General features: G+C 51.9%; 2 long non-coding RNA genes, 4 other non-coding genes and 1 pseudogene across 9 annotated transcripts in view; 6 read left to right on the top strand and 1 right to left on the bottom strand.

The window, feature by feature from the left end:
• Nucleotides 1–355: 355 nt before the first annotated feature.
• LOC118426595 overlaps nt 356–10,554 on the top strand; it is a 30,780-nt gene continuing 20,581 nt past the window's right edge. For all 3 annotated transcript variants that reach the window (XR_004832428.1, XR_004832429.1, XR_004832430.1), the window contains exons 1-4: nt 356–463; nt 7,765–7,829; nt 8,808–8,872; nt 9,851–9,915. This is a non-coding gene — a long non-coding RNA (uncharacterized LOC118426595). The remainder of the gene's footprint in view (nt 464–7,764; nt 7,830–8,807; nt 8,873–9,850; nt 9,916–10,554) is intronic.
• Nucleotides 460–10,464, bottom strand: LOC118426596. 2 transcript variants are annotated; one of them, XR_004832432.1, is made up of 4 exons: nt 9,784–10,464; nt 8,741–9,173; nt 7,698–8,130; nt 460–764 (listed from the first exon to the last, which is right to left on the bottom strand). It is a non-coding gene; the product is annotated as an uncharacterized LOC118426596 (long non-coding RNA). The 2 variants fall into 2 exon arrangements; XR_004832431.1 differs by lacking the exon at nt 9,784–10,464 and having other exon boundaries at nt 8,741–9,750.
• LOC118426783 lies at nt 903–1,019 on the top strand (annotated as a pseudogene).
• LOC118426772 lies at nt 7,224–7,415 on the top strand. Its single transcript, XR_004832468.1, has one exon. It is a non-coding gene; the product is annotated as a U2 spliceosomal RNA (small nuclear RNA).
• Nucleotides 8,269–8,458, top strand: LOC118426768. The gene has a single exon (XR_004832464.1). It is a non-coding gene; the product is annotated as a U2 spliceosomal RNA (small nuclear RNA).
• Nucleotides 9,312–9,501, top strand: LOC118426767. The gene has a single exon (XR_004832463.1). It is a non-coding gene; the product is annotated as a U2 spliceosomal RNA (small nuclear RNA).
• On the top strand, nt 10,355–10,539 carry LOC118426771. The gene has a single exon (XR_004832467.1). It is a non-coding gene; the product is annotated as a U2 spliceosomal RNA (small nuclear RNA).

Genomic DNA, 10,554 nt, shown 5'->3' with positions numbered 1-10,554 from the left:
ACGCGGATCGGCTCGGTATTGCAGTACCTCCGAGATCGGTCCATCCCCTTACAAATCCAAAAGAAGTTGCACGCACACACATGTCACACACAGACTGCAATCTCTTTACGCGGTCAGGACAGAGCAAGCGTTTACCTTATTCCATGACCAACTTTCAGACATGAAATCAATCTAGATTCCCCGATGGGGAATGTGTACGGACGGAGCGCATATTGAGAAGAGCCTGCAGTTTGTGTGTCCGACTTTCCGTAACCCTAACCCTAACCCTAACCCTAACCCTAACCCTAACCCTAACCCTAACCCTAACTCTAACCCTAACCCTAACCCTAACCTTCAGCTGTTTCTTGGAGTGGGCTAGTGGAAAGAGTAGATAGCCATTCCTTTCTTTTCTGTTTCAGACTGCAGTGCCGGTGCCCCCGGAGGAGAGGAAAGAAAGGCCGAGTTGAGCAAGACTGCATTGAAGGTGAGTACCGCTTGTGTTGTGTGTACTTTCTCTCCGTCGCTAGGGCGGCGTTCGAGAATCGCGTTCCAGTGGCGGAGCGCGGTTCGCGAACACCATTGTCGAGTGGGCCAGGCCGCGGTTGTTGTTGTATAGGTCTGAAAGTGAAAGTGAGCGGTTGCGTTGTGGCGACGTCACGTGTGTTTTGCCGCAAAACGGGGCCGAGGTGAGAGAGGGTGTCGCGAGAGGGGCTGCGGTGTGTCGTCGGGAAGTAGTGCGGGTCGCATGTTGTGCCGAAAGGAAGGAAAACGGGGCGGGATTGGCACTGGATCAACAAACAACTGGGTTAGAGGTGTCCGCTATCCTGCGGCGGCGGAATGGGAAGTCGTTGGCGACTGTTGGTGCTCCACGGGCCGGGGCCGGCCCGCCCCGGGGTGGGGCGCTAGCGGTCACGGTCATCGTTATCGCTTCTCGGCCTTTTGGCTAAGATCAAGTGTGGTATCTGTTCTTATCGCTAGGGGGCGCACGGAGAGGACGCACCCTGAGCACGCTCTGCCTCGTGTGTCTTTTCCGAGCCTTTTTAGGCGGAAGGAGTTGGCATTGAGGCCTGGTTTGTCAGTCTAAGGTTTGCTGTTGCTCTCAGGATCTTGGGGATGTTTTTCTTGTCTTTGTTCGATCTATTTTAAGCGAGTTTCGGCTGTTTTAGTTTTATCGTACCCCCTCCACGAGGAAGCCTCGGCGTACGTTGGCTTGACGTCCCGAGGACAGAGGGTGGCGATAGTGCCGTGACTTTTTGCCCTCCCGTAACTCGGGTATCCTTCGCGGTACCCAAGTGAAAGTTGGGCAGTTGTGTCAGATAATTTTTTGCTACCTGTAGCAAAAATTTGGGTGTTGTACCTTGTTGGGTGAGGTTTTTGTGGACCCTCACCCCCAAAACCGGGAGGTGGACTCTTCCTTGGTATTTGGGTTGCTGACGGATCAAAACAAAACCTTTACCCCCTCGTAACTTGGGTACGCTTCGTCGCACCCAAGTGAAAGTTGGGCAGTTTGTTCAAATAATTTTTCGCTACTTGCAGCGAAAATTTGGGCTCTCTTAGTCGTAGCGTTAAGTATTTAGTGACCCCCACCCCTAAAACCGGGGTAAACCGGGGTTTGGTATCGTCCGCCCGGGTCCATTGTCTTAGCCCGGCGGCGGAAGTGTATTTAGGTCACGTCGCTATTTTTAGCGGAGGCCAGATTCCGGGGGCCTAAAGGGGTTTCCCGGGAGCCTTTTCGGGAGCCCAAAAGGGGTTTCTCGAGCCCTTAAACCCCTTTTTTCCTCTACAAAACGAGCTTCTGAGCTACGAATCATGCCGCAGGTTACGCCCTCCGCGTACACGAAAAGGAGAACAGTTGCCATCACCTTCCTGGAGAACCGGGACGCAGAGTTCGATGATATCGTTGAGCTTCTGCGCAAACACAAGGTGGATATTATGAGAGATTGCGCTGGTATTCAAAGTAAGGAAAGGGGATGGGCCGAAGTGGTGTTTGAGACCACTAGCGCTCTAAACAGGGTGGCTCCTGCCCTTGCAGCCGACAGAACTATCGACGTTGAGCTGTATGGGAATGGAGTCACCCTGGTCACCGTTATCGGTGCTTCTCTGGAGTTGGACGACAATTACGTTCGGTACCAACTCAGGGAATACGGGACTATAAAGGACGGAAGGTTTCTGACGTATGCCAGCCGGGGGTTCCCGAATCTGAAAACGGGAACCCGGCAATATAAGATGTTACTGTCCAAGCATATACCCAATTCTATCAGGGTGGGTGGAGACAATGTCTCTATTAGGTATAACGGCCAACCTAAGATGTGCCATAGATGTGGTGGCCAGGACCACTTTGTGGCAGCGTGCCAGGCTGTCAAGTGCACTCGCTGCCACGAATTGGGGCACAGGGCGGCAGATTGCAGCGCTCAGATCAAATGCAATAACTGCAAGAAAGAGGGCCACACGCTCAGATCGTGTCCACTGAGCTTTGCCAACAGGCTGACCATGGGCACGAAGTGGGGCAGTACAGCCGAATGGACTCAGTCTGATGACCAGAATAGACCCGGGGGAAGTGGTGCCCAGCAGGGTAATGTAGGGCTCAAACCCCGAGTCGAATTGACTAGTGATGACAATGAGTCGGTCAAAGAAGACGATGATAAGGAAGACAATGAGTCGGTCAAAGAAGTCGATGATAAGGAAGAGGAGGATAGAGATGATAGCAGTGATGAAGGTAGTGACTTCGAAGATGCTAGAAAGAGTGCCCCCTCTAAGGAGGAGGATATGGAGGTTGAGGACGATGAGGAAGAAAAGGGAAAAGAGGAGGAAAGAGAGAATGGGAAGGAAGAGGAAACTGTGCCACTCAAGGTGGCAGGGGACCCCTCCACCGGGGTGATTGTGGGTGCCAAACCTACAACACCCAAGGTGGCGGGAGACGCTCCACCCGAGGTGGTTACGGCGACCAAACCTGTAACACCTCTTTCCGAACCACCTCAGTCCGGTGGTTTTTGGGACCTCGAGGCCTTAGGCCTACCGGAAGACGGGGCTAATAAAATCCCCGACTCCCTCTCAGAACAGGCAGACCCTCAGGCCAGCCTCGCACTGGCACTCCCAGAGTCGGGAGACCTTATCATAGACATGGAAACAGAGGGGGACGTGGACACACCAAAGCGCCCCCACTCGAGTGAGTCGGAAGACTCCTCGGATGGTTCTAACATCCCGCCAAAGGCAGCAACGAAAGGCAAGAAGGCCAAAGTCCTGCCCGAGCCTCAGGAAAAAGGGTTCGGGTCTCAGATAGACTTGTTCCCGTCCTCGGCTGAGCCCTCTCAGAAGGGCAAGAAGCCAGAGGCCAAGAACGTCACGAGGAAGAAGTCCACCACAAACAGTGGCAAAGGCAAGAGTGGCAAACCTACCAAGCCAGGTAGCAAAGCCAACCCAAAGCCAACCTAGGTCCGGAACGGTGTACATGCCAAGTCAAACGATCAACCATAAACATTGATGGATTGGAAATTACTCACCTTAAATGTTAACGGGATGAAAGATAGGGACAAAAGGGATCTGGTTTTCGACCTGTGTAAAACGGAGCAGGTCGATGTGGCCTGCCTCCAGGAGTGCCACGTATCCTCTATAGAAGATAAGAAAAGATGGACCCGCCAATGGGGGTACAAAGCTTTCTGGTCCCTCGGTACAAATTCATCGAGGGGAGTCGGCATCCTCCTATCCTCTCGGATGGAATTTGTGTCATCCCAGACAGATTTAGATGGTAGGGTGGTCTCGATACTAGTGAAGGCCGACGACACCCAATACAATGTAGTAAATGTCTATGCTCCTAGTACTGCGGCAGAAAGAAAAACCTTCTTTGAAGACCTCCACCAGTACATGCACCCCAATGCTACCCTTATAGTAACTGGGGATTTCAACTGTGTTTTAGATTGTAGCCTGGATAGATACTCAGACTCAACCACCACACCGGGGAATGATACCCAGGATGTAGTGGAGTTGAGAAATTTCTGTGCAGACCTAGGTCTTGTGGATGTTTGGAGAGACCAACATCCTGACCAGAAGGACTTCACTTGGAGGTCGAAAGCCACTAGCACAAGGTCTAGATTAGACAGATTTTACACGTCCACCAGTAACCTTGGTCCCTGTGTAATACAGGCTTGTTCCTTTTCTGATCATGACATGGTCTCGTTGTCAGTGCCACCCACACAGGACACTGAACGAGGCCCTGGTGTATGGAAGTGCAATGTCAAAGTCTTAGAAGACCCACTATTTGCCAACGATTTTGAAGAGAAATATAAGAGTTGGCAGGAGTCTAAGCAAAACTGTGAAAATCTTAGGGAATGGTGGGAGGAGATAAAATCCAACACCAAAGACCTGATTAGGCAGCATAGCAAACGAATAGTCCACTCGGCCAACCTGGTCGAGAGGGACTTGCTAAGAGAAATAGATCTTCTCAGGTCCCGTCTGAATGTGTTGAGGGGGTGTTCCGACACCATGGAACGCTACTCAGAGGCCAAAGAGAAGCTGACCAAACTACGACTCGACAGACTGTCGGGTCAAAAGATCCGGAGTAGGATCAGGGCTTTTGAGCAAGACGAAAAGCCTACTCGTTTCTTCTTTCAAAAGGAGCGAGAAAAGGGGAAGAAGCGTCTAATTCACAGTATCAGAAACGCTACAGGGGAAGTTGTATCCTCCAAGGATGGGATCTTGGAGGCTTTCCAGACCTTCTATTCGCGGTTGTATGAACCCGACCAGATAAATACACAAGACCAGCAGTACTTCTTAGACAAGCTGGACACCGCCTTGTCCCAGGTTAGCCGAGATGCGCTAGACAAGCCAGTCTCCTTGTCAGAGCTTGAAGATGCTCTGAAAGGAATGGCCAATGGTAAAACTCCGGGCTCTGATGGCTTGCCAAAAGAGTTCTACCGGCGTTTCTGGAACCTAGTGGGGCAAGATTTGCTGGACGTGTTAAATGAAGGTTTGGAGGAGGGTCTTCTCTCTCCTTCCCAAAGGGAGAGTATTATTTCTTTAATAGAAAAGTCCGGGGATCCACTCGACCCAGCAAACAACCGACCGATAAGCCTACTAAACGTAGACTATAAGATCCTGACCAAAACCCTTGCAAATAGGCTAAAGGTGGTCATTGAAGAGGTAGTTCACTCGAACCAGACTTGTGGCATCCCGGGTAGGTCCATTGTGGACAGCTCCTGTCTCCTCAGAGACATAATCTCGTATGTCAATGATAAGAACCTGGATTGTGCCTTCCTGGCTCTTGATCAAGAGAAGGCATTTGATAGGGTTGACCATGCTTACATGGCCAACGTCCTTGAAAAGCTTGGCTTCGGACAAAACTTCTGTAAGTGGATGAAGGTCTTGTACGAAGATGTGTCGAGCCAAGTGCTTGTAAACGGGAACCTGACTTCCCGTCTATCTATTGGTAGAGGGGTTAGACAAGGATGTCCCCTGTCCCCCCTCCTATATGTGCTTTGTATAGAACCTCTGGCGGCGGCCATCAGGGCTGACCCTCAGATTAAGGGTGTCCAGATCCCTGGTGGGCAAGGGCAGGAGGTAAAGCTAGTGCAGTACGCTGATGACAACACCTGCGTGCTAACAGACCAGCAATCCATCGACAGAACTTTCTACCTCATAGGCAGGTTCGAAAGCGGCACAGGGTCAAAACTGAATATGGGGAAAACCAAAGCGCTATGGCTTGGGGGATGGAGGGGACGGCAGGACAAACCGTACCCCATCCACAGTTGGGTGTCCACCCACCTTAAGATCTTGGGTAACCCGACTGGAAATGGCTCTCGCCTCGCCGAGGAGGCTTGGCTCCAACGTTTCGCCAAGTTTAAGGAGAAACTAGATAAATGGAGGCATAGGAAGCTCACCCTCATTGGCAAAGTGGAGGTGGTTAACAGCCTGGCCGCAGCCAGACTGTGGTATGTTGCTCCAGTATATCCACTCCCGAGATCAGTAAAGGTTAAGATTGAACAAGAAATTCGCCGCTTCATATGGGACGGCAAAACTCCGCTAGTCAAGTTGGACACACTAGCGCTATCAAAAGACAAGGGAGGTTTGGGCCTTGTGTCTGTGGCCCATAAGGCAGATGCACTTTTGTTGAAGTGTGTAAGGAAGGCACTGACAGATCCTCAGGATCCTGGCAGTAGGTTCGCGCACTACTGGCTGGGACTTTGCCTCCGTCGCATCGATCCAGAGTCGTGGAGCAACACTACCCCACACTCTTTCAATCCGCCCAAGCAGTACGAAGAGATTGCCAACCTCTTAGGAGACATCGCTAGGAAAGGCATAGTGGTAGACTGGACATCTAGCACCACTGCTTCCCTGTATACTGCATTGTTGGAAGCAGAGGGCACTGTTCCCAGATGTGTACAGAAAGACCCCCTTCGTGACTGGGAGGGTGTGTGGAAAGCGCTGCAAAACCGCTTACACTCAAACTGGGATCGCATGATATCGTGGCATGTTGCCCATAACTCTCTGCTGACGAACCTGAAACTCAGTGGGTGGAGGAACTACCATCCAAATAGTGCTTGTCCAAGACAAGGATGTTCTCTGGATGAAAGTGTCCCACACACCTTTTGGGAGTGCCCTGTGGTCAATGGCCTGTGGGATTGGCTTGGAGGCTTGATCAGACGACACATCCTCCCTGGCTTTCAAGTGACGAAGTCCTTTGCCTTGTTTGGTAGTGTCCCCCCAACAACCCCAAAGAAGACCAGGTTGGTTCTCGAGGCTGCCAGTGCGATAGTCCGGTCTCTGATCTGGAGAACGAGAGGTGACTCGAAGTTCCAACGAAGACATGTCACCGGCCCCGACTTTGAAGACAAGTTGAGAAGGATCCTGAAGGATCGCCTGATGTTTGATTTCCGACGCCTTGGACCTGCGGGTTTCTACTCTACCTGGGCGGAGGGATTCTCCTGGGTCTCCATAGACCTGACTCAGTGTTACGTCCACTTTTAGTGGCCTAGTCGTATTGGTCTCCCTATATTAGGGAGGCCAGGAACCTAAAAAAGCGGTCACGGTCATCGTTATCGCTTCTCGGCCTTTTGGCTAAGATCAAGTGTAGTATCTGTTCTTATCAGGGGATGGACCGTGAGTGGTGGGTGGGAGCGAGGTGCTGCGTTATCCGAGTCGATCCGTTTCAGAATCTTTTTTGTCTGGGTCCCCGGTGGGGGATGTATCAAGAGATATGTAAGCCGGGGAGTGTTTATCCTCCCTCGGTATAGACTGATAATGAACAAAGTAATGCTCGACAAGTATAAAGTACTTTTTGTCAAAAGAGTATCTGTTCTTATCAGTTTAATCTCTGATACATTCCCCATCGGGGAATCTAGATTAAATTGATTTTTGAAAGTTGGTCATGGAATAAGAGCTTGCTCTGTCCTGACCGCGGATCGGCTCGGTATTGCAGTACCTCCGAGATCGGTCCATCCCCTTACAAATCCAAAAGAAGTTGCACGCACACACATGTCACACACAGACTGCAATCTCTTTACGCGGTCAGGACAGAGCAAGCGTTTACCTTATTCCATGACCAACTTTCAGACATGAAATCAATCTAGATTCCCCGATGGGGAATGTGTACGGACGGAGCGCATATTGAGAAGAGCCTGCAGTTTGTGTGTCCGACTTTCCGTAACCCTAACCCTAACCCTAACCCTAACCCTAACCCTAACCCTAACCCTAACCCTAACTCTAACCCTAACCCTAACCCTAACCTTCAGCTGTTTCTTGGAGTGGGCTAGTGGAAAGAGTAGATAGCCATTCCTTTCTTTTCTGTTTCAGACTGCAGTGCCGGTGCCCCCGGAGGAGAGGAAAGAAAGGCCGAGTTGAGCAAGACTGCATTGAAGGTGAGTACCGCTTGTGTTGTGTGTACTTTCTCTCCGTCGCTAGGGCGGCGTTCGAGAATCGCGTTCCAGTGGCGGAGCGCGGTTCGCGAACACCATTGTCGAGTGGGCCAGGCCGCGGTTGTTGTTGTATAGGTCTGAAAGTGAAAGTGAGCGGTTGCGTTGTGGCGACGTCACGTGTGTTTTGCCGCAAAACGGGGCCGAGGTGAGAGAGGGTGTCGCGAGAGGGGCTGCGGTGTGTCGTCGGGAAGTAGTGCGGGTCGCATGTTGTGCCGAAAGGAAGGAAAACGGGGCGGGATTGGCACTGGATCAACAAACAACTGGGTTAGAGGTGTCCGCTATCCTGCGGCGGCGGAATGGGAAGTCGTTGGCGACTGTTGGTGCTCCACGGGCCGGGGCCGGCCCGCCCCGGGGTGGGGCGCTAGCGGTCACGGTCATCGTTATCGCTTCTCGGCCTTTTGGCTAAGATCAAGTGTAGTATCTGTTCTTATCAGTTTAATCTCTGATACATTCCCCATCGGGGAATCTAGATTAAATTGATTTTTGAAAGTTGGTCATGGAATAAGAGCTTGCTCTGTCCTGACCGCGGATCGGCTCGGTATTGCAGTACCTCCGAGATCGGTCCATCCCCTTACAAATCCAAAAGAAGTTGCACGCACACACATGTCACACACAGACTGCAATCTCTTTACGCGGTCAGGACAGAGCAAGCGTTTACCTTATTCCATGACCAACTTTCAGACATGAAATCAATCTAGATTCCCCGATGGGGAATGTGTACGGACGGAGCGCATATTGAGAAGAGCCTGCAGTTTGTGTGTCCGACTTTCCGTAACCCTAACCCTAACCCTAACCCTAACCCTAACCCTAACCCTAACCCTAACCCTAACTCTAACCCTAACCCTAACCCTAACCTTCAGCTGTTTCTTGGAGTGGGCTAGTGGAAAGAGTAGATAGCCATTCCTTTCTTTTCTGTTTCAGACTGCAGTGCCGGTGCCCCCGGAGGAGAGGAAAGAAAGGCCGAGTTGAGCAAGACTGCATTGAAGGTGAGTACCGCTTGTGTTGTGTGTACTTTCTCTCCGTCGCTAGGGCGGCGTTCGAGAATCGCGTTCCAGTGGCGGAGCGCGGTTCGCGAACACCATTGTCGAGTGGGCCAGGCCGCGGTTGTTGTTGTATAGGTCTGAAAGTGAAAGTGAGCGGTTGCGTTGTGGCGACGTCACGTGTGTTTTGCCGCAAAACGGGGCCGAGGTGAGAGAGGGTGTCGCGAGAGGGGCTGCGGTGTGTCGTCGGGAAGTAGTGCGGGTCGCATGTTGTGCCGAAAGGAAGGAAAACGGGGCGGGATTGGCACTGGATCAACAAACAACTGGGTTAGAGGTGTCCGCTATCCTGCGGCGGCGGAATGGGAAGTCGTTGGCGACTGTTGGTGCTCCACGGGCCGGGGCCGGCCCGCCCCGGGGTGGGGCGCTAGCGGTCACGGTCATCGTTATCGCTTCTCGGCCTTTTGGCTAAGATCAAGTGTAGTATCTGTTCTTATCAGTTTAATCTCTGATACATTCCCCATCGGGGAATCTAGATTAAATTGATTTTTGAAAGTTGGTCATGGAATAAGAGCTTGCTCTGTCCTGACCGCGGATCGGCTCGGTATTGCAGTACCTCCGAGATCGGTCCATCCCCTTACAAATCCAAAAGAAGTTGCACGCACACACATGTCACACACAGACTGCAATCTCTTTACGCGGTCAGGACAGAGCAAGCGTTTACCTTATTCCATGACCAACTTTCAGACATGAAATCAATCTAGATTCCCCGATGGGGAATGTGTACGGACGGAGCGCATATTGAGAAGAGCCTGCAGTTTGTGTGTCCGACTTTCCGTAACCCTAACCCTAACCCTAACCCTAACCCTAACCCTAACCCTAACCCTAACCCTAACTCTAACCCTAACCCTAACCCTAACCTTCAGCTGTTTCTTGGAGTGGGCTAGTGGAAAGAGTAGATAGCCATTCCTTTCTTTTCTGTTTCAGACTGCAGTGCCGGTGCCCCCGGAGGAGAGGAAAGAAAGGCCGAGTTGAGCAAGACTGCATTGAAGGTGAGTACCGCTTGTGTTGTGTGTACTTTCTCTCCGTCGCTAGGGCGGCGTTCGAGAATCGCGTTCCAGTGGCGGAGCGCGGTTCGCGAACACCATTGTCGAGTGGGCCAGGCCGCGGTTGTTGTTGTATAGGTCTGAAAGTGAAAGTGAGCGGTTGCGTTGTGGCGACGTCACGTGTGTTTTGCCGCAAAACGGGGCCGAGGTGAGAGAGGGTGTCGCGAGAGGGGCTGCGGTGTGTCGTCGGGAAGTAGTGCGGGTCGCATGTTGTGCCGAAAGGAAGGAAAACGGGGCGGGATTGGCACTGGATCAACAAACAACTGGGTTAGAGGTGTCCGCTATCCTGCGGCGGCGGAATGGGAAGTCGTTGGCGACTGTTGGTGCTCCACGGGCCGGGGCCGGCCCGCCCCGGGGTGGGGCGCTAGCGGTCACGGTCATCGTTATCGCTTCTCGGCCTTTTGGCTAAGATCAAGTGTAGTATCTGTTCTTATCAGTTTAATCTCTGATACATTCCCCATCGGGGAATCTAGATTAAATTGATTTTTGAAAGTTGGTCATGGATAAGAGCTCGCTCTGTCCTGACCGCGGATCGGCTCGTATTGCAGTACTCGAGATCGTCCATCCCCTACAATTACACGAGTT

The sequence above is a fragment of the Branchiostoma floridae genome, chromosome 11 (genome assembly GCF_000003815.2).
Source record: "Branchiostoma floridae strain S238N-H82 chromosome 11, Bfl_VNyyK, whole genome shotgun sequence".
Classification (NCBI taxonomy): domain Eukaryota; kingdom Metazoa; phylum Chordata; class Leptocardii; order Amphioxiformes; family Branchiostomatidae; genus Branchiostoma; species Branchiostoma floridae.
The sequence above is the reverse complement of the archived record's forward strand: the minus strand, read 5'-3'. Positions and strand labels throughout refer to the sequence as shown.